This window comes from Myodes glareolus, chromosome 6, assembly GCF_982192425.1.
Source record: "Myodes glareolus chromosome 6, mMyoGla1.1, whole genome shotgun sequence".
Lineage (NCBI taxonomy): Eukaryota > Metazoa > Chordata > Mammalia > Rodentia > Cricetidae > Myodes > Myodes glareolus.
In genome coordinates this window covers 85142472-85166128 of record NC_142031.1, presented here as the reverse complement: position 1 = coordinate 85166128, position 23657 = coordinate 85142472, and the positions used below count along the sequence as shown (strand labels likewise).

Sequence of the window (23657 nt, the reverse complement as noted above, 5' to 3'; positions counted from 1 at the left end):
ACTTTCTGTAGCCCAGGGTAGCTTCAGCCTTACCATTGCCCCAGCCCCACTTCCTCGGACATGCTAGGGTTACAGTCTTGCGTTACTACACTCAACACTGAATTCAAAGTTTAATGAATTATTTCTTTTAGTCCAAAAAATCAATTTGATTTAGCTATTATTAGCATAATTTCAGTTTATAAAATTAATTTACAGAGCTCTGTGATAGGTGACAACGATTACATCCTTGTCTGTGTGTCTCTTGTGACTGCACCTTCTTTTTGATGTCCTCTGGGACTGGAAGGTTTGGTTCGGTCACTCCCCTTCCCACTGTGATGTTATCTCCTGCACACTCACTGGTTCCCCTCTTGGTGTCTTACCCTGTTGCATTGCTAGCCAATCGCCTTAGAGCTTGTGAGAAGATAGCAGTTCTTGGGATCATCACTAAGTTTATAGCAAAAGCTTGAACTTTTACAGTATGATGTTTAGGAATTCTTTCTTTCTCTCCTCTCTCTCTCTCTCTCTCTCTCTCTCTCTCTCTCTCTCTCTCTCTGTCTCTCTGTCTCTCTCTTTGTGTGTGTTTTAAATTAAGTGGTTAGAGTTCTAGTAACATTATCGATCTACCTTAAACCCAGATTCGAGCTGACTAAATTTTTGAAATGTACTGTATTAGTTTGGATTTGGTGACTGCTCCATCTAGATCTCAAATATGATTTCTTGTTCATTTAATTTTGAAGGACAGAGGGAAAGAGAGAGAAGGATGCAGATGAATTCAGAGCGACTGTTTGAGGATGGAAGTGTGTTGCTTATGAAGCATTTAAGTTTCATTTCAATGTAGGCACAGACATGTAAGAAACATGAAATGCACAGAAGCAAATCATATTTGAAAATGAAATTCAGCCCATGATTAGTAGCTTATCTTCTGTGAAAGTTGTTAATAACTTCCGTAAACAAATTATATTGGTTTTTCTGTTTCCTGATGGCTAGTAATTGTTTCATCCTGAACACTGTTAGACTACAGAACTTCTAAAGAATCCAACATTTTTAAACTGTTCTCACTTCTGGAAAATGAGTATGTTCTAAAATTCTTTTAGCAATTATAACGATGTAACTAAGGCGTTGTGCATCCTAGAGTGTGTTGGGCCAGCCTCCCTGAGCCCTACTGTGGTGACTTCCCTTGCTGAATCTCTCCTGGACTTCCCGTCACAGATGGTTTGCCTCATGGGTCGGTCCCTCCTCTGTACCAGTGATAAGAATGCAGTGCATGAAAACATATTTAATACTCAGTAACGGGAATAGGGTATAGTCTTCTAAAGAGTACATCAAGATAGAAGCATTGCTTCAAGACTTTCGTGATCCCTTCATGGATTTATTGTGTCAGAACATAATTTGTTGATTTTATTTCTTATAGTTAAGTGATTGCTCTTAGAGATTTGAAAAGTCTAAGGCAGCTGGGCTACTGAGAATAATGTAGTTCTCAGAAAATACAAGCAAAACAATTAAAACCTTCCAAATGTTAAGAGTGCTGAAACTCTGCTTTTATACCTTTCTCATTTCTTTCCTCTTTCATATTCTCCAGGATTTGATCCAAACTGAAAAAAATCATTATATGATTGTATGGCAGGCTGTGTGTGCATGGCCGTGTGGAGATCAGAGAACAGCTTCGCAGTTTTGCCCTTGTAAGCACTGGTCAATGGGGGAGGGGAAAGAAAAGAGATTCAGGTCCTAATAATTCATAGTTCTCTCAGTAGCAAGCCTTCTATGCCAGGCTCTCTCTCCATAACTATATTCCTTGGACATAGTGTTCAAAACTTCTTTTCTGAAGTTTTAGTTCTCAGCATCTCCTCCTCCCACTCTTTGGAACAGCTCTCTCTTTGGAGGCTAAATAACTTGACAGTGTTGTTCTCTTTGTTCTGGGATGTGCTGGTCGATGGAGGAAGCGGGTTGGCTGATGCAGCAACCTTCTGTTCTTCCCCAGGTGACCCCTCCTGAGTTGACGGGGAATTGATGAGGATGTTTTTGACCACTTGATTTACCTGCTCCCATAGATTCTGTGCTTTTGAAGGATGACTAAGCTTTTGACAACTCTTCTTTTGCTAATTCACAGAAGAACAAGGCTTCAGGGAGAAAAAAAATGTGCTTGATGTTAAGAGGCAACTAAATTTCTTTGTTGTTTATTTTTTGGACTTGTATTAAAGAAAATTGTGAAATTGTAATGACTAAGTGCATATTTTTTGAAGGTTTTTACTTTGTTTATTTCCTTCATGAAAAACAAAACAACCCAACACCAACAAAAAAAATCAAGCAAACCAGTAACTTTTAACCCTAATTTATTTTTACTCTTCAAGTGACATTACTTTTAACTGGCTACATTTGGATAATAAAAGCCATGGATTTTAAACCACTTAGTAATTTGGTTTCATTTTTAACACAAATAACACCTTTTCATCCATTTTATATAAACTTCAAACAACATATGTTTTAACTTACTGCCAAATAAGAAGAAATGTGTTACATTAAAGTGCATGTTGTTTGCTTGCGCATTTGGAAACGCCATTCATTTTATAGCAATTTTGAGTTATTTTTCTGTCACTTTGTATTCCTATTCAAGGAGACATACAGAAACCCTCACTCAAAACAACTCCCTTAGGGCTTACTCCTGGATGGCAGTAGGCGCGAGGGGGAGGTACAATATACCGCAAGCTTAGGTCATGGAAATGCCAAGTCTTGGTGACTTGCATTTAGTTTTGTCCTTTGAATTGTGTCTGCCTCAAATTCTGCAAGGAGTATTTTAATATATTTCTTTCATGCATAGCTGGCAGCGAGGGAAGGAGGGGAGAGAGGGAGAGAGAGAACATTTCACCTTTTTTTCTTTTATATAAAATTTTAAACATACCCAGTTTCTAGGATTTGATCCAAATTAAAAATATATTATTGGGGTGTGTGTGTGTGTGTGTGTGTGCACGCGCTCCTGCACATGCATGTGTGATATGTATACATAGGTGTGCGGTGATCAGAGAATAACTTTGTGGATTATTTCTTTTTTGTCACTTTTATGTGGGTTCTGGGAATCAAACTCAGTTTTCCAAACTTTTGTGGCAAGTGCCTTTATCTGCTGAGCCATTTTACCTGCCCATGAATCAATGTTTTTTTCTAATTTTTTCTGTGTGTTTGAGTGTTTTGTCTATATGTATGTGCCCCATGTATGTGAAGTGCCCAAAGAGAACAGAAGACATTGTCGCATTGATGGGACTGGAGTTACAGAGAGTTGTGAGCCGTCATGTGGGTACTGTGACTGGAACCCCAGCCCTCTGGGGTTCTTAACTGTTGAGCCATTTCTCCAACAACCTCCCTTCAAAATTTGAAATTATGTATTACCAAAAGACAGTGGCTGTGTAGAATGTAAAATGTTAGTAACGTTTAAAGACCAGGACAGAAAAATAGAAGCTTTTCAGTGTTAAGATACAATTCAAAGTGATGGATTCTTTTGAATTAATAAACATTTCAGAATAGTAGAATGGGTTGTGGTTTTGTTCTTTGGGGCGCAGGTACCGTTCTTTTTGTTGACCATTCTGAGGACTCTGCAGACATGAACACTCTATCTATTTTGTCCCTAATTAAATATGTGACCTTGAACAAGTGATTTATTATCTGAGTCCAGCTTTCCTACAAACACAAAATTTCAGTTTAGGTGACAGTGAAGCTAGTGACGTCACTCCTGGGTGGTGTGTGTAAGCTCAAGATGCTGGGGGGTGTGGCACATGGAGGCACAAACTCAGGTTATTAAAAATAGCTAATGATGTGGATGCTTCATCTTTCTTCTTTTTCTTCTTCCCCTTTGTTTTTCAAGACAGGGTTTTGCTGTTTAGCTTTGGCTGTCCTGGAACTCGCTTTGTAGACTAGGCTGGCCTCGAACTTACAGAGATCTGCCTGCCTCTGCTTCCTGTGTTCTAGGATTGAAGGTGAATGCCACCACTGCCTGGCTGCTTCATCTTTTCTTCACACTGAACAATAAGGGCAGTTTCATAACCATCAATAAAACATTGGTTAATAATTCTCCCCAACAGAAGATAACTGTTTTACTGGTGGATATAACTCTATATTTTCTATGGTAGCTTATTTTCCTATACTTTGGAAGTTTTGTTTAGGAATAATTAGAACCTTTTTTCTAGAGCCTGTAGAACAGACTCTTGTTTGGCAAGAGGAAGATGCTCTGCTCTCTGAGTGGCTAGTTAGTGAATTCATGGTCTTCACTGCCTGCCCCTCTCCTTTCTTAAGGTGCCTGAATCATAGGATAACACAGGGGTGTAACAGAGAACTCTCCTGGAGCATCTTTATGCTCTAAGGTAACAGTGTACCCCAATAAACTTAGAAAGGATCACTTCTTGAGAAAGAGATGTATTTTGAGAAGTCTGTGTCCTGTAGTATTTTAGTTGTACAAGCGAATGTGTTATTTGAAAGAAGAGAGTTTAGGGTTACTTAACACATAGCGCTAATTGCTGAAAGAGAAAGACGCTTCGTCGTGTAAGGAAGATTTAAATCGAATTATGATTAGTGTAGTGGAAAATTGAAAAGCTTCCCCAGGAAATGTTTCCTCAGCTTGGCTAGGCTCTTTCAACTCTGAGGCTCTTGCAATCAGAGCTCCAAGGCCTGTGGTATTTAGCACTGCATCGCTAGGTCTTGGGTTTTTGAAACTGGGGCAGGGAGGGGGTCTGTCTTATTTTATTTGGTTTTCTTATCTGTCATCCTGGAGTTGATGCCCAAGAGAGAACCGGATGGAAGAATGGTGGGTGTAGAGTCCTGGCGGATAGATCCTGATTATGGCCTCACCATGAAGAATCAAAGCTAACAGTACAGTGTAGCTTTGAAAATGTTACCCCTGTCTCCTTATTCATGTGATGTCTCTGTAAGAGGTGATGTGGCTGGGGTGATGTCTTAGGGCTAAGTCACTGTTGCCAAGCCTGACAGACCAGCATTCAACCCCAGAAACCCACTTGGTAGAAGGAGAGAACCAGTCCTTCTGGGTTATTCTCTGACTTTCATACACATGCCGTAGCATGCATGTAAACACACACATACACAGACACACACACATTAAAGAATTGATGTTTGTTGTTTTGGAAGACTGATTAGGAAAGCATGTGTAATGTAAAGTTGTAAAATGAAAATAATTAGTTTTAGAATATGTAAAAAAATGCAAAATATATTTATATATTGTCACTTTTTATGTTTTCTTTATGCTCTTGAAAGTTTTGTCTTAATTTCAATTGTCCTTAACTGGTACACACACACATTCACTCACACACACACACACACGCAGTATACACTCGCCGTTAATTATTGGCCAATTACGTCACTATAAGGGATTTGGAGTTAGGCTGAAATATCTGTCCAGTCTCTTTTCTTTTGAAGCGATCACAGTGTTCTTCAAGCAGGAGTGTGTACATGATTGTCTCCCATTATTTGTGACGCCACAAAGAAAGCCTCCACTGGATAGCACCTACCTAACATTTTACTCTCTCCTTATTGGGCTGTTCTTGAATGGGTCTGGTTTCATTTTCGTCAATAATGAAGTTAGTTTCCTTCCTTTTATGCATCATTGCCTGTTTTAGGCAGATCTCTTTTCTTGTGAAATCTGTTATCTCAAAGTAAAGTAGCTCAAAGTAAAGAGCGGTCAGTACTGCTTCCCTTAAATTCAGCCATGTGTTCTCCTGCTGTGCTCAGGGGAAGCTGTGAGCACACTGAACCATCATTGAGCTCCAATTGCGTCTAATAGCAAAACATTTGAGGTTTCCAGAATTCGAGGTTTTTCTGTTGCAAGCGTCCTCGGTAAAATTTTACTCTGTCCCTTTTATCGACTGAGCTAAAGATTTAACTATTAATTTAACCAGCATTATTACACTTTTCCTGTAGACTAAATCGAGGCTTTTTAGAGTGATTGATCCCGTACTGGCCTATAACAATACAGCATATTCCACAGCCATAGTTTTCAGATACCGTCGGGCAGCATCGCCAATGTGTGCAGGGAAGTGCAGCTGCTGTCTAGTGAGTGAGGTGAAAGGTGAGACCTTCCCACCGACACAGAGAAGCACGCCTACCCTACTTGCTTTGTGTAGGAGTAGGTATGGCTCGTACAAGATATGGCTGGGCTTCCTGTACATTTTACAGAGCAACAGCAGCCTTCTGGTTTGAACCAGAATAGCCCTTACCACCACAGACCCTGTGGGCTTGCAGTAAAGATGAGCTGCTCCCGCCACTCCTCTAAGTTCTGTGCTCGAGATAACCACGCCCTCCGGGAAGAGCTAAATCCCTAAGGGAATAGGACTTTGAATTATCTCTCTTTATCACAGATACATTGGAATAGAGTTTCAGTTGGGTGCTTGGGAAATGACATTTGCATAAGTGATAGTAACCCGGGCTAATGGAAAATGCTTTGCTCTGCTGCCCGTTTAAATCCAGTGGACAGGCCCGGCGGTGCTATTTGTTAGCACCGGTTGTTACATTATTAGCTCAATAGTGGACTCAGAAGTGTTAGCCTTTGGCTGAAATTATCTGCAGTCAGAGAGTTTAGCCTGCTTCCGGTGTAGGAAAGGGGAAATATCTTCATTTAGTATTCATATTTGGAGTGTATTTGTTATCATCAATTGCTTTGCTGAGAATGAGATGTAATATAAATTAAAGCCAAATATGACTTTAAGGACCCCAGCAGAAATTGTGATATTGATTTTTTACCTTTCTCATTATTACGATTCTAAACTTTGCTAGCTGATTATTTCTCTCCAGCTGGTGCCGAGAATGCTGGCAGGTAACAGCGCATCTTAGTCTCATTGAAAATACTTTGATTTTCTATATCAGAAAAATAAATAATATAACCCTAGACAGTGCTTATTTTTCATGAATGATAAAAGGAAATAATATAAGAATTAGCAAAAGTGGGACAAAGTACTTACTTAGAATAAGAAACCAAAGTGGATGCAAATAGCACAGTGCATGGATGTGACTAGTTGTTTTTCAACTTGACACAAGCTAGGGTCAACTGAGAAGAGGGCGCCTCAGGTGAGGAAGTGCCTTCGTTGGCCTGTGAGCATGACTGTGATCTTAGGTTAGTGCCTGGTGAATGTGGAATGGCCCTGCCTGCTGTGGGCAGTGCTACCCCTGGGCAGGTGCTTCTGGGCTGTATGAGGAAGGAATCTGCGAAGCTGTGGAGAACAAGCTGGTAAGGAGTGCACATCCGTAGCATCTTCTCAAGCTCCTGCGCTGACTTCCTTTGATGATGGACTATGACCTGCAAGCCAACGATGCCCGTTCCTCCCGCCAAATGGGCTGTGATAGCTGTCTTGTCACGGCAGCAAAACGCAAACTAGGCCAGGTAGGATGGATTTGGTTTTTAAGTTTTACTACTCATTGATTTATTTGAGGTTATTTTGTTTGGAGACAGAGTCTCACCTATCTCAAGCTGGCCTTAAACTTACTGTGGAGCTGAGTGTGACCTTGAGTTCCTTTTGCTTCTACTCCCCAATGTGCTGATGTTACAAGTCTGTACCACCACACCACACCCACTTTCACTTTTTAAAAATAATTTTTCTTCAGATAGATATGACAAAGACAGACAACTTTTTTTAAAGTTCCATTCATGGGGGGGGAGCCCTTGTAGATACAAAGAAGATACACATGAACACAGTGTATCAGTTTATTGCATGCTCTGATTTTATTTGTATCCCTCCATTTTACTTGCAAATATTGCATTTATTTTGAGGATCATGTATTATTCCTATATAAGAAAAAAGTTAAGAAAGCAGGGAGGGCAGATGTGAAAGACTACAAGCTGCCACAGAGGATGAGAAGGTAGACTGTGGGCACTGGGTTTGGATCCGAGGAGCTAGCCCGTCCATTCAGATGCTTGTCTACAGAGGATGCCTGGAATCTTCACACCAGAAGAGGAATCTAGAGCCCAGCCCAGCTGTGACGTGGGACTCTGGCTGAGAAAGGTATAGGATTACAGAGTGGTTGAAAAGCTGGGTCAGTCTTTGCCATGATGAAGTAAAGACATCAGTAATCATGGAGGAGAATTAGGTAACGAGTTTCTTGTGCCAAGAGTTTTTATGCTTCACTTTTTACAGAAAATTCTGGTTCATTTCAGGTATGTGTCTCTTGAGAGAGACATCACAGTGAACTTCTATTATATATGATTTCTTATGGGAAAGGAACAGAATTTGGTCCCTGTAGATAGCCAGGGGCGAGCTTGCACTAACAGTTAGAAACAGTTATTTACTCCTCAGCTTTGGTAATGGTCCATGTAAGATAATTTTGAAAATTGTGTCATGTAAGGTTAGTCTCTTATACCAAAAAGCAAGGAAAGGAAGCTACCCATTAACCCGAGTAGGTTTGCTGAGTTAAGCATCCAGAACAAAGCGGTATACACATATCCATATATTTTCTGTATAGAGTTAAGAACTATTCAGCTAAATTTAGCTATTAGCATCACTTAGGAGATGCTCCTCTTTTGTTAGATTTTTTTGGCAAAAGCTAGCCATTCTGTTAGTGGTGGTTTTGATGATGAAATCCCGTAATTCAAGAGGTTGGCTTATTCAACCAAACTGCTACCTTGGGCAGCGCTGGCCCAACTGCAAGGGGCCTGTTTTCTTGAGACCTGGAAAGCTCTTCTGTTTGCTAAACAAAGGAATTGTTGATTTCAGTGATTTAATTCCCCTTTTGGCTAAAGGCAGCTGAATGAAAACAGTGCTTATTTGGGAAGGAATCTGTTGCTAAGGCAACTGATATCTCCTTAATTATTGGCCAATATTCCCATATGAGATTGGTCTCTTTTGATAGTTGGAAATAACCAAATTATCCTGAACATTTTCAAGTCTTGAATTCAGTGTGATGGTGGGGAATGTGAAGAGAATTTATTTCAAATATATAATCAGATTCCTTTTGTTTGTGCTGGCATAGTGAAGGCAGCGTTGCTTGTGGTCGCAAAAATGTAGGTAACCACGTGGCATTTGCAAATCTCCTTCACTGTAAGAGACCCTACTACTTAAGATCAGTTGTGGTGCTAAGATTAACGACCTATGCTCAATCTTTTGTTGTTGTTGTTGTTTTAAATGGAATTCTTTGATGTCTGTAAGAAAATATAATGTGTCTAATCGGTCTTTTATCCTCAGGAATAGGCTGATATTACGCGTTTGTAAGTACCATTTGAGTAATTATGCTACCCAGGACCGTCTTCAGAGCTGTCTGCAGCCATTTGTGTAAAATGCTTTTCTTAACTGTTTTTCCTGGTGCATATGCTGACCTCTGTGGAGTGACCTCTTTCTGCCTTACTCTGTAGGATCATGTAAAAGACCCATGGTGTCTTGTCTCTTGGCAGGGCAGTTGTTTGATCATTTAAAAATTAATTGAAGCTTGACTGTGGCCGAGCTTAAGTTCTGGTGTATCCACATCAACCCCATACTTCATATCACTCTCTTGTAGTGTGAAGGGCATACTCAGAAACCAGGGCAATTCTGAGAAAACAGGAGTTCGTCTTTATAATTTTATTTTAGCAGTAAAATACTCACTGTAGGTCATAGCGAGCACACATTGTCCCCTGGCCTTACAGCAAGCTGGGGACTTTTATTCTTGGGTCCTTGTCTTCTGACAGGATAGAAGATGTTGAAATTCCTCTAGTGTTACCCAGGATATCCCACATCTTCCAGGGGTGAGCACAGGTTCCGGCATGTGACACTCTGATGTCTGCTGTGGAGACGTGTGGTGTTCAGGAGTTTCACATGACAGGCTTTGTGGCCATCACTCTGCGCAGTCTGTTCTGTGCTACCATTGGGCAGTTAGCACGCTTCCTCGGGATTAGTCCTTCCATATCTCACTCATGGGGACGTCATTGGCTTTACACGTCGGGTTGAACTGCATATACAGAGTTTTGTATTATGTATCGGAACACTTGAGTTTGATTCGTGTACATATTTGTTATCGATTCTAGACTGCAGAATTTCACTTTTCATTTTACATAGCTTGAAGAAGTAAATACAGATAAGATTCACTTGATGAAAATATTAAGTACAGGAACGGAGACCATCGCCTGCAACACTGCTGACTGGAGCAGAAGTGGGCGTCAGAGTGAAGCTCAAGGTGGCGTCGTCCCCTTGCTTTGTCTCTTCTTTCTTCTTTGGAGAGCATGGTTTTCAGTTCTGCTGCAGTTCCTCTAGCTCAGACCACATTATAAACTCCAAGTCAAGAGTGCGATATGTTTTAAGTTCATCTCTTTTTAAACAGCTCTGCTGACCTTAGATCTTATTTCAAATGTGAAGAGGGCAGATCTATCCTTGTTCCGTGGAAAAAGCTTTCGTGTTTTTTTGCAATTTTGTACCTAGAAATATTCCAGAGGTCTCTGTTTGAGAAGTCCAGTACATGAGATTCCCTCTTCCTGACTGTTGTAGTAGAGCTGAGTTTTTAGAAGACTGTACAGGGTTAGGAATATAGCTCAGCGGTCAAACTCTCACCCAGCATGCATATAGCCATGAGTTCCATTTCCAGTACTGAAGAAGAGAACCTACAATCAGAATTCACTTCCATGTTGTTTAGATAATAATATTTAACCAATTTAGGATATGCTGAGTTCTGTGCATATGAAGCTATGTTTTCTCTGTCACATGAACATTTTGAAACAAAAATACAAGTCATCATTTTCTCAGATTCATTGAAAAATCAAAGATGTAGGGAAGACATTGGTCTTGGCATTTTTAACTTTGTTTTAAAAATTGTATATATATTTATTCTTTCTGAAGATCTGTATTTGGTGCTAATTTTCAATTTTTATGATGCATCTCAAGAACTGTTATATACTTAGTGGATTTTTAAATATACATATAACAAATCTTATCTTTGTACACACTTATTTACAATACTCCTTCTCTCTGTGATGGAGATTTTTTCCCAGTTTAAACCTAGCTAGTTTTTTTGGGCCAGTGTTTTTATTTATTTTTAATTATGTTTGCTATTTGTCATTCTTAAACTTGTGTGTGTGTGTGTGTGTGTGTGTGTGTGTGTGTGTGTGTGTGGTTTGCATACTAGTGTACATGTGTGTTCGTATGTGGGCACATGAGCAGGTATATGTTTGCGCATGTGCATATGGAGGCCATAAACTGAAACCAGGTGCTTTCTTCTGTCACTTTTCACTTTATGGATTGAGACAAGATCTCTCACCTAACTAGACCTTGTCCAGGTTGCCTAGTATAGCTAGCCAGGTTGCTCTGGCAACCCTCTGTCTCTACTTTCTGAACACTGGGGTTATCTGTGCACTTCTACCCTTCTAGAACTTACATAGGTGCTGGAGATTTGAACTCAGATCCTGCTGAGTTTTACCACCCAGCCTTTGTGTGTGTGTGTGTGTGTGTGTGTGTGTATGTACGCATCTGTTTTCCCCTGAGAATTTGTACTTAGTTCTATATTTCAATTTTCTCAATAAATTTCTATATAACTAGTGACTTTTAAAGTATGCCTTGCCACAAGCCTTATTCTTATGTACACTTCTATTTTTCTTCTTTCTGTTGTGGAGATTTTATTTTGGTTAGCATTTCGTCTGTTTTCCTGTCTTTTTAGAAAGCGTTGACATTCTGTTGAACACTTTGGTTGAGTGAGAGAGGACTGTGATGTGTCAGAGAGTGTAAAGGAACAGCGAGGACTGTGGATTGGTGTGTGCCCGCATCAGAGAATGTAAAGGAACCCAAGCGAATGTTCCTTCACAAGGTTGAACGAGTCTACTTAAAATGCTCCGCGATTCTGGCAGAATCTAGAACCGTGGAGTAAAAGTGAGGAAAGAGACTTGTAGAGTCTAAACTTTCTGTCCCCTGGCCTGAATGACTCATCTTACTCCATTTTCTTCATATTTTCTCCAACTGGCAGAGCCACCTCCATTTATACTTTAGCTCCATCAAAGGCTGTGTCAAGTTGGAATCTTGAATATACTGGGGAACTATTATTACTGGTCTGTTGTTCAGTTTGGATGTCTGAATTAAGTCATACGAGAGAAAATGTAGAGGCTATCTAGGTCTTTCCTTAGGCAAAAGTTTTCAAACAGATCATAGCAGCCTTGATCTTTGGTGTTCCCTAATTTATCAGGCAGAACCATCATTTGAGCTTGTTTCCCTCATAATCCTGTCCTGTGCACCGTCCAGCTCTACCGTCCCCATGCCCACTCGCTGTTTCTCGTCGCTACAAGCCTACTTATCTCCTCATAACCCGGTCCCGTGCATCCTCCAGCTCTACCGTCCCCATGCCCACTCGCCACTCCCCGTCCCTTGCTGTCCTACAAGCCTCCTTATGTCTCATTTTATTGCACCCTTTTTCCACTTTAAAGCTTGTCGGTCCCGGGTTGGGAAGATGACTCAGTAGAAAGCAGTGCTTTCTGTGTAAGCTTGACAACCCGAGTTTGAGTCCCAGAACCTCTGCCCTCTCCCTTGCATACCTCCCACATATACACACACTAAATAATGGCAGTCCCTTGTTCCAATTCCTTTGTAGTCCGTTCTAGAAATAAGTCTGATACATTAATCACGTTCAGCTGATAGTGTATTACCCTTGGTTTGCCGGTTTGCTGTTTCAGTGAGAACGTTGACTTACTCAGCTTCGTGGCACAGAACGTTTTCTACTGCCTACCTCAGTGTGTGTCCACTAAAGCAGTTTATCATTTTTTTCTTGTTTGTTTTCAGATAGGGTGTCATCACATCATACAGGCTGGCCTCAAACTTGCGGTACTCTTCCTGTCTTAGCACCTTGAGCGATTAGAGTACAGGTGTCCACCACCTCCCGAAAAGGTGTTTATAGTGAAAGGAGAAAGAAGACTGAAGGGCTGGAATACCCACCCGCTTTTAAGATTCACTGTTTAGATTCATCATTTCAGCCAGTAAGATACACTCAACCTCCAGATTCCTACTTCAATGTAATAATACCTCAATGGAAATAATGTGTATTAGTAAAGAGTTTTGAGAGCAAGTGAGAGCTTCTATTTCTACTTCAGTAATTACTTTTAGTAGTTTTGAGTTGACTGTTGCATGCTATAATTCTGTGAGATTTTCAAAGTGTATGTTACAGGTAAACTTTGATTTACTACATTTTAGAGCAACTTTTTTATTCCCTTAACATTATTTTTCTGACAAGATGGCGCAGCAAAGAAAGAACAAAAGTCTCTTCAAAACTGTGATTTAATTATTTAAAAAGTATCTTTCTCACATTCCGTATTTCTTTTGTCGCCATAATGACCTCCATTTCAACAGTTACCCCTCCTCTGCATGTGCTGTCCCAGTTTGATACAAGAGCAAAGAGCAGAAGCACTTTAGCTTATTCTCGTTAGAATTCTGCACATCAAAACCAACTCTTCCAGGAGAGCGTGGGGAAGCAAGGTGAGGAAAAGAAAACAAACCACGGTGCCATTTGCTAGGGTCTTTACGGCCTACTGGCAGATCACATAACTATATATATGCAACCTTTTCGCATACAAGGATAATTTTAAGTTCTAAGATATGGGAAAAAGCAAACAGTCAAGGCTTTAGGGGGACAAGAAATTACGGCATTCTGGAGATGTCAAAGAAGCTTTAGGCTAAACTTTGATGGACAGATGAAAGGTAAGAGACCTTCAGATGGAAATATTAACAAAACTCCCATCAGAATTCTCAGATCCGCAGCAACCTGGTGTGTGTCCATAGTCCTAGCTCTTTGGTGGGGGTACTGAGGCAGGGGGATTGCTTACACTTAGGATTTTGGGGCCAGTTTGGCAACACAGTAAGGCCCTAATCACATCTCATACAGGAACAGGGCAGGGGGGAGGGAGAGAAAGAGGAGGGGAGGAGAGAGAAGTAACTCCTATTTTTCTCATTGGAAACCTGTCTACACTCAGTTGGAATCAGTTGGAAGCTCCTCCCATTTTTAAGATACCCTGTTCTTAGTCAGCTCTCGTGTCTTCAACACCAGTTATTGCTCACAGTTCTGGAAGTTGTTCATCTAAGGTTAAAGTGTTAGCAGGCTTAATTTCTGGCAGGAGCTCACCTTCTGGATTCTGCCTTCTTATGTTTTGATGCAGGTACCTGGAAAGAAAGACATCTTAGGTGTCTTCCTCTTCTTAGGGGCCTTCCTTGCTCCCGTCATGAAGCCTCATCTTCAGGACCCCATGTAAGGACCCTGAGGGTTACCAGCAGGGTTAGGTGATGCCATCACACCAAGGGTTAGGATTTAAACACAGGAGACTTGGGAGACAGAGCTCATGTGTTAGGGTTTGTCCCACCCTCGCATGGAATGCCTGGGGCTGAGAGACGTTGCTTAGATGCCCATAGAACTCAGTGTGGACTCAGTCTTGTGTCCTTCCTTGAGTGCCATAGAGCTAGATTCGTTCAGATTGCAGGGATTTAGAAATGTTTGGGGTTTATTTTGACTGTTTCTTCTAAATTAGCTTCTTGGAAATTGGCTCACCTTATGACTCTGTAATGGTGAATATTTGGCTTTAGATAAATGTAGTTTACTTATTTAACAACTACTTAATGGCTGTCTATTATGTGCTTCGTTCTGCTTTTGGCCCAGGCATTTGTTGTTTCCCGTCCCTGTGCTTCTTACAAGGGCAGGATTGAAGTGGAGCATGAAAGCACTTCACTGTGGAATAGTTACAATTATGACTGATGGATGTTTTCAAAGGATTTTCTATACTTTTATCCTTTCCAATTTTTTTTTATTGTGCAGATATTATATGCAAAGTATTGTGCAAGGTTAGGGGTTTACAATCTTCCTTTAGGCTTTGTAGGCCATAGGCTCTCTGGTGAACCTACACAACACTGCCATTGTAGTATTACACAAGTCTTAGACAATAAACAAGTATACGTCGCCGTGTTCCAGAGAGGGGGAGGGGAGGGCAAGCCCAAGGAGGAATGAGAGAGAATTAGTAGCGATTCTGATGGCAGCTAAGAATGTTGGTCAGGGCTCAGTGAGGAGGCTAAGGTGACGGAACAACAGAACTCACAGGTCCGAAGCACTGAGATTTCAGTGGGGGAGAGCAAAGGCCTGGCTCGTCGTGTCCGTTCTTCATCCATCTGGACCTCGAGGCTTCAGGTTTGCCATGGCAACACTGGTGGGAGGAGAGTAAGAGGAGTAAGGGTCAGCCGGCTCTCGGCCGTCTCGGCCTGTACTGCCTGAAACTTTACCAGCTACATGGTGCAGTTTGAACGCTAGGGAGGCTGGGGTGTGGCAGAATGCAGGAACCCTTGTCCCACCTGAGAGTGATGGCAAGCCGTGGGCAGTCTGGCTGAATCACGACCACAAAGAGGCACATTTATAGAGGCCACATTCAGGAATGTAAGTCAGGGCACCACTAATGTCTGCAAATGGGAAACTGTGACTTCCATTTTATTTGGAAGGCAACCCTGAGGCTTTTCATCTTCCCAAATGATTCTCATCTCTCTAAGATAAAAATACTTTATTCAATTAATTTAACTTGAAAACAATTTTAGTTCTTTTCACCTGTTATCACTCAGCTTTTGAGATAATTATAGATTCGCCCTCAGCATAAGAAATAACATGGAGAGGTCTTGTGCTGGAGTTCTCTCAGCGGTAACGCTCGGGCAATAGCAATAACACAGCATCACAGTCAGCCAATCGGAAGCCCCAGTCTTACTCGGACTGTGCACATGCGCGTTCAGTTCCTTATGGCCCCTTCACGTGTGTTATTGTCAATCAGGTTCTCCGTACTCTGCTCTTCAGTGTCTGAGTCCAGTGAGCTGGAGCACCGCACGCACGCAGCAAATTAAATAAAGCAGATTTGTCTCACCCAGCTAGGTAGCAAGGGACAGCAGAAGCCTAGGATGCGTTTCTAGCCAGTCCAACAGAACACCACCTTGGGCAGATGAAGTCTCCATTGTGTGTGCTCTGCTATGACTAATGCTGACAGAGCCTAAAACATAACTGCCCAGGTTTTATACCTCGGGGTCACATGACCAACTCAGCTAAAGTGTTGAAACACATCTTGCTGCTGCGGAGACTGGAGCAGAGCCCAGGCTCTTGTGGTCAGTGTCTTCGTCTCACAAAGGTGTATTCCATCCTCATAATGGCTGTTATTCTTGAGAACTGCATGTGAGAAAGGAGGGAGAGCTGGGCTCATGCAAACTTTCCTGGAGCGGCACTCCCACTGCAAGGGTGCCGCCCAGGGTCTTGTTACAACCTGAACCTACTCCTCCCAGGCCCAAACTAACCAGCTTTCCGTGTACATATATAATTTTCATAATATCTCAAGGATGTTATGGAATTTATGCAAGCGGTGGTCACCTTTAATCTCAGCACTAGGGAGGCAGAGGCAGGCTTGTCTATGAGGTAGAGCCCAGCCTGGTCTCCAAGACACCCAGGGCTACACAGAGAAACTGTCTCAGAAGGAAGGAAGAAAGGAAGGAAGGAAGGGAGGGAGGGAGGGAGGGAGGAAGGAAGGAAGGAAGGAAGGAAGGAAGGAAGGAAGGAAGGAAGGAAGGAAGGAAGGAAGGAAGGAAGAAGGAAAGAAAGAAAAGAGCAGAAAAGAACAGAAAAATTATGTGACATCATAGATTTTTAGCATTGGCTTTTCCCATTCAGTATAGTTTCTTTCAGGTTCATTCATACTGTAGTGTAGATCAACACTTTGTTTGTTTTTATTGCTGGTTATTGTGCTGCATTATGGATGGAGTACGGTTTGTTTCGTCTGTTACCTATTGAAACACATCAATGGTTTTCTAGTTTGGGGCTTTTATGAATAAGACTACTGTGAATATTAAGTTATAATTTCCCCCTTAATATGAGCTTTTGCTTCTCAGAGATAAGTGTGGTGTGCTGGAAGCCATCGACTGTAAAGCAGCGACAGGGTAGCTTGTGAGAGAGTGCTGAGCTGTTCCCGGACTCGGCCGCCGGACCGCCACTGTCTGAGTGCTCCGGTTTCCAGGCACCCCTGTGGCGTTTGCTGTTGCCACTGTTTCCCGTTGCAGCCCTTTGGACAGGTGTGTCATGAGATTGTATTATGCTTTAAATCTGCTTCCTTAATGACCAATAATGAATATATATTTCACATTCTCTTTTATCAACTGTATTTCTTTTGTCATTCTAATTAGATTATTTGAGGGTTTTTTTTTTTTTACAATTGTTTCCAATTTTTGCACGTATTCTACCTTCTAGTCCAGTGTTTGATGATGTAGTTTGGGAATATATTCTCCTAGGCCACAGGTTATCTTTCGTCTTCTTTGTAGGGTCTTTTTGTTTTGCTGAGCTGAAGGTTTTAATTTTGATAACTCCAAACAAAAATGTAAAGTCTGTGAACTATAATCTTGAACTATGTCTAAGCACACTCTTCTACTTCTTAGCTACTTGATACTCAGACCTTTGCCTCCCCACCCTGTGTTCTTTGGGCGGGGGGGGGGGGGGGGGGAGGGGAGGGTTGTTTCGAGACAGGGTTTGGATCCTGTCCTGGAACTCACTCCGTAGACCAGGCTGGCCTTGAACTCAGAGATCCACCTGCCTCTGCTTCCGCCTCTGCCCGACACACACGTTCTTGCATAAAAACTTTAAATAGAGTTCCTCTTTATGATGTCAGCTTGTCTCTCTGTTCAGTTTGTAGAAGCAAAGAGTTTCTCTCTCCCCGTGCCCTGACAAGCCAAGAGGAAGCATCAAACGGCAATCCCTGCTAGGTAGGGCTGTAAAAGAGGCTGGAATGGGAAAGCTCAGATGCGAAGGGAAAGAGTTGAAGATGAGTATCCCTCAGCCCCTCTGGTCCAGAGTGTTTCCTGCTGGACTGTGCTTTCCCTTACAAGGTCCCGGGATTGATTCTCAACTCTATCCCACTCCCACCCCACCCCGCCATTTTATACTATAGAGCAGCAAATTCCTTGTATATAAGGATTGTAATTTTCACTGAATCATAGTAAATGATATTTCTGATTTTTTTTCATATTTGCTTATAGACCTTGGAGATGGGAATGTATGGCTTTTGTTAGCATCTGTGCAACGTGTTCTTTCTTCTTCTCTTGGAATGAATATTAGGTTCAAATCTCGCTCATGCTGCTTGTGCAAAAGGGGAGACTGGAAGACAAACTCTGATGCACCGTGGCTTGCACTGTGAGATTGTCCCGCGCTACCGTCTCGCCAGCAAGAACCACGCGGTACACATAGGATTCTTCTGCAGTAAAGCTTTAATGCCCCTTGGGAGAGCGGGCATCAGCCAACATGGCGGAGACCCAGATAAGATGGAACCCATCCCTTATATAGGAAACAGACCCTGCTTTGGACGTGTCACTCTTGGATAGGTCCATTGTTCCCAGTCCCAGGTGATGCCTCGGGAGTAGGCGGGGACTCAGTGGGAAATTACCGAGCACATGTGCGTTCACCTGGCGGTGAAGCCGGATGTCAGCGCCATCTTGATAATGGAGAATGTGGCTGCGGCCTTCTACATCTCCCCCTAATTTTACTTCTTTGCAGAAAGGCAACTCCCTAGGAAGGTAAAGATAGAGGTCGCACTTCCCAAAATGAAAACATTAAAATGGGCTTACACGGAAACTGTCCCTAGGCTCATGACACCTGGAGCCTATCCGGCCTGCCCTCTGCCAATTTTCTGGGAAAGGGAATATACGGCAGAAAACCCTTAAGCAAAGCGACTTATCTCTCAGAGAGGGCCATTCTCTGTGCGATGCTCTTCAGCTCAACAACCTTCAGGGCTAGCTAAGCCAAGCACTCCACCCTGTGCAATGGACCACAGTCCTAGGGGTGCAGGAGCTGGTTGGCTTAAACCTTACTGCTTTAACATAGATAGCCACATATCAGTAGAGGCCCCCTGTTCCAGGGCAGCCAGCGCTTGTGCAATAACCACTTTGTCCCTACGATTTTGGGATTTGAGTCAGCAGACCATCCAGAGGAGAAACACTAATCCATAGCATAGGACTGTTCCAAAACATTTCCACCCCCACCCATTCTTTGAAGTAGGGGAATGAGAGACATGGCCCAGGACTGGAGTCCTACGGCCAAGCTTATAAATCATCTCTAGGACGGTAGGGAGAGGGGGCCCAGAGTCATATTGGTTGTAAAAAGTCAAGGAAGCACCGCCATCCTATGGCTGACTGGTAACAGCTTCGGGAAAGCTGAGAGTGTCCTCCATCGGTGCTCTGTCATCCATCTGCAAAATGGCAGGAGGAACAGCAGCCAGGTCCTCAGGCGAATCCGTGTGTTGTGGATCACTCTTCACTGTTCGGGTCAATCGCTCTGGCAGCCAGAATGGGCTTTCTTGATCCTGTGGGAAGACACAAACAGCTCCCCTGGATCTCAATAAGATGGGATCCGGGCCTTTCCATTCATTAGAAAGCACATCTTTCCATTTAACCAAATCTTTGGGCCGCTGCGGATCCGAACAATGTCGTGTTGTAGCATTTTGGCCATTATCATCCAGATTTAAAAAATTTATGGTGAACAGAGCCATGGCGATGGCCATTCTTGGCATCGGGGGCAGTTCCTTTATTATTCCCCCCCTTTTTGTTTAAATAGATATTTATCCAATTTTTAATTTAAATAACCATGGCATTTTGTAATCTATCTTGAAGATACCCATAGTGTTTAGCAGAAATAACTGACAGGATAACGGAAACTGATAGCAAGCAATAACTGACAAAACAAGGGGAAATCCAGCAGCATAGCAATGGCATAGCAACAACAACATTGCAATGTACAACAACAACACAGCAATAACTGACAGACCAAGGGCAGGAGCTGGACCATCCCTCAGGAACCCGCCAGCTCCGCAGCAATCAGACCAGACAGCTCCATAGCAGAGGCTTTGTCCTCAGGCCTCTGGACAGATGAATCCACAGCATGAATAGTAGCATTTCTAGAAAAAACAAACAAACTCTTCTCCCAAAATAACATTTAAGAGTATTAAAAAACTCAGTGTAAAAATTTAGCACAGTCAGTACTGGAAGTAGGCTGGTCTTGAACTTAGAGACCTATAGGTCTCTGTTCTAAAGAGCAATCTTGTTTGTCTGTGTCATTACAGCAGGCCCTGTTTGTTGATATTAGATTTAAGATTTATTGGCTCCCGTATTTTTTGCCGGTACGGTGGCCTTGGGTTTCAGAGCCCGCCCGCCATCCAAGGGCTGTGTGCGGCCCTGGGCCTGCTCGCTGCGCAGCTCCCTGTGTCCCAAGCCAAGAAGTGGCGGCTCCACCCCCAGGCGCCCCTGCCTTCCCCGCGGGGCTAGCCTCGTTCTCTGAGGTCTGAGGCTGTGTTGGTGGCGGAGTATGGCGGGAGCCGACACCCAGACCAAGGCTGCACAGGCCGGCAATAACTCAAGGTCCGCGCCAGAGCCTGCGGCTCAAGGGGCCAATGGGAGAGGCGGCGAACAGGGCCGCTTCCCTACTAGCCAACTCTCAACACCTGTGCCACAGCAAAAGCGGCTGTAAACTCTCACAGATCCAGCCAACGACCCAATCACCCCCAAATCCAAGGGCCCTTCGCATCCATCTCCCTGCGGAACCCGAAACACCAGACAAGCCAAGCGTATACACAGCAATCTTTTAGGAGGACTTGAGTTCTTAAAATGCTAAGCAGTTCTTTAAAACTTAAGTCGCATTATGTAGATGTAATACGGTATTGCCTGTTTACTGTGTCTAAACCTTAATTGCGCTTTTATTATGATAAATACGACCAGCCCTGCCTGAAGTCAGCATCGTTTAGCATAGCCAAATGGAATCAGAGCCATTTTACCCTCAGAGACCCTCACAGTTTTAGGTACATTGTAAGCCTTCTGGCCCGGCTGCCTGTGGCACCGCTCTCATTCTCGGTACAGCTGTGATACCCTCCAGGCCAGGCACCAACTGAGCCTGCGCAATATGCCTCCCACCATAGCCACAGAGCAAAGCTCCACTCCAGCTGCCCTCCAGCCCCAGCTGCACCCATTCCGAGCCCAAACCGGTGCACGGAGCAAAGCTGAACTCAGAGAAGCAGGCTTGAAAGGACCTCATTTAATCTTTAAGGGAATTTGGGCGTCGTTTAGTCTCTTTGGCTGCTTCCTGCTGTTATTGGGCCGCTGAATTTTAGGGGTATACATTACAACATTTCAGGAGGTCTCGGTGATTCAAACCACGTAAATCCCAAGTACACCCTTAGGCTCTCCCCCTCCGTGGAGACGAAAACAGAACCTCCCTCCCAAAACACCACATCCTCAGCAGTCTCCAAGTTCAAATATCCCTCTCCCATCCAGTACACAAAAGACAACATGAACAACACAACATAAAGCTTTTGACCCTGCAAATCAGCCTTCTCCCCCATCTCCACTCTCCCAAAATTACCGGGAGGTCCTTTTTAACTTATTTTTTTTTTTCTGTCTCCCCCATTCTTTACCGGAGGGTCATTTTTTAACTTATCTGGGTGCGCGCACAACCTCCCACTGCTGTTCAGTTTCTGATATGCTCTCTGTACTTTAGAACGTACCTCTCTGAGCACGCATTCCTGCAGTTCTGAATCCTCCTTGTGTCCAAGGGGTCTCCGGCGGTGCAAAGTTCTTCTTTTTCCCGGGTTTCGGCACCAGATGTCCCGCGCTACCGTCTCGCCAGCAAGAACCACGCGGTACACATAGGATTCTTCTGCAGTAAAGCTTTAATGCCCCTTGGGAGAGCGGGCATCAGCCAACATGGCGGAGACCCAGATAAGATGGAACCCATCCCTTATATAGGAAACAGACCCTGCTTTGGACGTGTCACTCTTGGATAGGTCCATTGTTCCCAGTCCCAGGTGATGCCTCGGGAGTAGGCGGGGACTCAGTGGGAAATTACCGAGCACATGTGCGTTCACCTGGCGGTGAAGCCGGATGTCAGCGCCATCTTGATAATGGAGAATGTGGCTGCGGCCTTCTACATGAGATGTTTTCGTGTTCTTAGTTTTTTAAAATATTATTTTATTTGCATTTTAATTTATTTATTTTGCTTTTTATTATTACATTTATTTTGTTGTTTTCTTTTCAGCGGAGGTTGCAAGGGTGGAGGGTAGATATAGAGAGACGGGGAGATGAGTGGGATTGCGGTGCATGATAGGAAATTTGCAAAGAATCAATAAAAAGTCTTTAAAACAACTTGCTTATGATAAATAAATTGTAATTCTCATTGCAGTGGACTCTAAACAGAAACACCTGTAAGTCCAGAATCTCAGTGCTAACAACTAGGTATTTTTCATAGCATAAATGTGCGTACCAAATGGAGGTTTGGTACTGAGAGTGCAGACTGACTGCTTTTCTCCCAGAATTCACACTGTTTAAACCATTCTTGCTTTTTGTCATATTTCAAAATGTGTTAGCTAATACTGCTTTCAATAATCAAGGTATCATTTTTATCTTGCAAATTTATGCTGATCAAAAAAATCTTCAACTGTGAAATGTTTATAGAGATGAGCGTGTGAGAGCGCGGCAAATGCTCTCGGAGGCCGTGATTCTGAACGCGCAGGCTCGGGGAAGGCTCGGGGAAGGCACACCTCTGAGAGCAGTGCTCTCATCAGGATTATTTACCTGCTTATTTTTCAGCTTGTACAACTTCTCCTTTTTGGGAAAATTTGAATATGTGTCCTTATCGTCAGAAAGGAATAGGGAAGTTGAAGGCCGTTTGGAGCTGAGTTGAAGTTTCATTGCTCTGACGGCAATGGCAGGTTAATGCTAATCTTCTTCCACACCACGTCTGTTGACACTTCCAGCTTGCTTTGGAAATCCTTCTTGTCATTATGAATTGAAGGCTAAAAGCAAGGTGGTTTTAATTTCAGTTTTGAAACCCAGACAGGAGACTCTTGGCCTTCCACTCCCACCCGGAACTTGTTATACTCCTTCTGTACCAGGAGCGTGTTCTGTCTTCAGTTGTTTGCACAGTTGTGGAGCACACAACAGCACATTTCCTTTTTAGTGACTGAAGGAAAAGTATAGCAGAGAGCAAAATTTTTGGTCTGCTCTCTTTTGGAGTAGGATATAGTGTAGTTTTTTTGTACCAAGTCTGATTTAATCTCATTTTTCTTATTTTTCTTTGTTTTGATTTCCTCCAAAATTCTAGAACTTCTGCACTAATATCACAGATAATAATCCCTTACACGTGTTCAGTCCTTTCCGTCTTTTCTACGTATTACACTGCATCGAACGGTTAACATCCCCCGGAGATAGATTCTCTCATTACCCCATTTTACTGATGAATGTAAAGCAGGGTTATGAAGTCCAAGACTATGTGCAGAAAGTGTGGGACCTTGTTCCAGAATTAAACCGACATTACTGCTGTCTTCATCTAGGAAGCTCTGCTAGGAAGAAAATGACCAGGTGACCCACGCAGCATGTCTAATGACACCCCCGTAGGGTGTTCTGATGTGAGGAACTTAACTAGTCCCAGACTGGTGGCAGACAGTTGCCAGTCTGGATCAAACTGTGCTGTAGCCAAAGGGAAGGACCTTTGTGCGTGTGTCCTAGACAGGGTTTCTATTACTGCGAAGAGACCCCATGGCCGTGACAACTCTTAAAAAGGAAAGCATTTAATCAGGGCTGGTTTATAGTTCAGCGGTTTAGTCCGTTATCATCCATGGCAGGAAGCATGGTGGTGTGCAGGCAGACATGGCGCTGGAGAAGTAGCTGAGAGTTCTACATCCGGATCCTCGGGCAGCATGAAGAGAGAGATACTGGGCCAGGCTT

The 23657-nt window shown here is 43.0% G+C and overlaps 1 protein-coding gene and 1 long non-coding RNA gene across 4 annotated transcripts in view; one reads left to right on the top strand and one right to left on the bottom strand.

Annotated features, from left to right (window-relative positions):
* Camkmt (calmodulin-lysine N-methyltransferase) overlaps window positions 1–23657 on the top strand; it is a 388750-nt gene that overhangs the window by 125580 nt on the left and 239513 nt on the right. The gene's annotated exons all lie outside the window — the stretch shown is intronic.
* On the bottom strand, window positions 18141–21859 carry LOC148121879 (uncharacterized). 2 transcript variants are annotated; one of them, XR_015738147.1, is made up of 3 exons: window positions 21440–21859; window positions 19711–19840; window positions 18141–19249 (listed from the first exon to the last, which is right to left on the bottom strand). It is a non-coding gene; the product is annotated as an uncharacterized LOC148121879 (long non-coding RNA). The 2 variants fall into 2 exon arrangements; XR_015738146.1 differs by lacking the exon at window positions 19711–19840.